Source organism: Jaculus jaculus, chromosome 2 (assembly GCF_020740685.1).
Source record: "Jaculus jaculus isolate mJacJac1 chromosome 2, mJacJac1.mat.Y.cur, whole genome shotgun sequence".
Taxonomy (NCBI): domain Eukaryota; kingdom Metazoa; phylum Chordata; class Mammalia; order Rodentia; family Dipodidae; genus Jaculus; species Jaculus jaculus.
This window is the reverse complement of record NC_059103.1, coordinates 75,384,007-75,386,683: the sequence shown is the minus strand read 5'-3', so window position 1 is coordinate 75,386,683 and position 2,677 is coordinate 75,384,007.

The window sequence follows — 2,677 nt, the reverse complement described above, 5'->3', positions numbered from 1 at the left end:
TGAGTTCACTGAGAATGATATGTTCCAAGTTCAACCATTTTCTTCAAATTTCATTGTGTTATTTTTCCTTAATGCTGTGTAGAATCCCATCATGTATATATACCACATCTTGGTTATCCATTCATCTAATGATGGACATTTGGGTTGATTCTAGTTCTTAGCTATTTATGAATTGAGCAGCTATAAACATGGTTGAGCAAATCTCTCTGAACTGAGGCATGGCACTTTTATGGTAAATGCCCAGTATTTGTTTTCATTATTTTTAAATGTTTTCTATCCTTACTGGGGTAAGGTGGAATCTCAGAGTTGTTTTAATTTGCATTTCCCTGATGGTTAGGGATGTTGAATATTTTCTTAAGTATGTGTTTGTCATTTGCATTTCTTCCTCTGAGAACTCTCTGTTCAGTTCTCTGCTCCTTTTTGTGAGTGGGTTGTTTGACTTTTTATTGTTTAGGTTTTTGAGTTCTTTGTAGATTCTAGAAATTAGGCCCTGGTCAGTTGTATAGGCAGCAAAAATTTTCTCCCATTCTGTGGGTAACCTATTGGTTCTGCTTACTATATGTTTGTGAAAAAACTTTTCAGCTTCAGGAGATCCCAGTTGTTGAGTGATTGTTTAATTTCCTGAGCTACTGGGGTTTTGTTCAGGAAGTCTATTCCCACTCCTATATGGTTGAAAGTTCCTCCTATGTTTTCTTCCAGTAGTAGTAGAGTTTCTGGTCTTATATTGAGGTCTTTGATCCATTTGGACCTAATTTTTTTTTTAAGTATTTTTCTTTCTTTATTTATTTGAGAGCGACAGACACAGAGAGAAAGACAGATAGAGGGAAAGAGAGAGAGAGTGGGCGTGCCAGGGCTTCCAGCCTCTGCAAATGAACTCCAGACGCGTGCGCCCCCTTGTGCATCTGGTTAACGTGGGACCTGGGGAACTGAGCCTCGAACCAGGGTCCTTAGGCTTCACAGGCAAGTGCTTAACTGCTAAGCCATCTCTCCAGCCCTGGACTTGATTTTTGTGCATGGTGAGGTGTGTGGATCTAGTTTCATTTTCCTGAATGTAGTTATCCAGTTTGTCCAGCACCATTTGTGGAAGATACTGTCTTTTTTCCAGCCTACAATGTTAAGGCCTTTGTCACATATCAAGTAGCTATAGTTACTTGACCCAATGTCTGGGTCCTCAATTCTGTTCCATTGGTCTATAATCCTGTTTTTATGCCAGAACCATGTTGTTTTTATTACTATGGCTTTGTAATGTAGCTTTAGATCAGGTATGGTGATGCCTCCAGAGGTGCTTCTTTTGCTGAGAATGTGCTTGGATATCTGAGGCCTTCTGCCATTCCATATGAATTTTGGCTCATTTTTTCTATCTCTGTGAAGAAAAATATTGGGATTTTTATTGTTATTACATTAAATGTGTATATTGCTTTTGGTAAGATTGCCATTTTCATATTTTTTATTTCACCGTCTATTATGAGAGATACTTTTGCTGCATAGAGTAGTTTGGGTTGGAAGCCATAGGTTCTTGGACTTTGCTGTATTCCATTCCAGGCCCTTCTGGCTTCAAGGATTTCCACTGAGAAGTCTGAAGTAATTCTGATGGGGTTACTTTTATATGTAATGTGTTGTTTCTCCCTAGCTGCTTCTAGGACTTTCTCTTTGTTATCAACATTTAGAGTCTTATGATCATATGTCTTGGAGAATTTCTCCTTTGGTCCAGTCTCTTTGGAGTTCTGTTAGCTTTTTGTAACTTGATGGGACTTTCTTTTGAGAGGGTGGGAAAGTTTTCTTTGATAATGTTGAAAAAGTTCTCCATGCCTTTGGTCTGAAGTTCTTCCCCTTCTGGTATTCCCATGATCTGAATGTTGGGCTATTAAGGATATCCCACAATACCCTCATGTTCTCTTCACAAAAATTTTTGAACTTATTGAAACTTTTGGACTCACAAACTGTTTCTTCTGTTTTGTCTTCCAGTTCTGAGTTTCTATCTTCCACATGGCTGACTCTATTCTTGAGAGCTTCTATAGAGTTTTGGACTTGTTCAATTTGGTTTGTATTTTCTACTGCCTTTTTATACATAGTTTCTATCCCTCTGTCAAGTTTCCTTTTCATGTCATTTTCTGACTTTCTGAATGCTTCTTGGAATTCATCCTTGCATTTATTTATGTCTTCATTGAGATTGAGCTTAGCCAGCTGATTATTGAGGTATTCTTTTTTTTTCCCCACTATCCTTCATATCATTTAACTGTCTTTGGAACCCTCCTGGTTCTTTGCTATTAGGTCTAATCTAGTGAGGACAGTATTCATACAATTATTGGACCTTTATTGATTTTCTGCAAGTTCTGCTAATTGCTTGGCCAGAGCTGCATAGCTTATATCTTCATTTTGGGATTCTGATCCTATTGTCTCTTCTATGTTTTAACTAGAGATATGCATTGTAAGACTGGGCAACCTTGTTGGACTTACTTGCATTGATTTTTCATGTTATTCCTTTTGCACTGTGGTCTGCCCATTACAGTGTAGGAATCTTGTTTAATTTAGGAGGAAGCTGTAGTCTACCCTTGAAGTGTCTTCAGTGGTTATTCCCCTTTATGTTTGTTTCAAGTAGACTCTGATGGCAATGGTGTCTGCCAGGCTCTGGTGGGTGCCCAAAACCTGATGAAGGGGTTTGTTGGTCAGTGGTTCA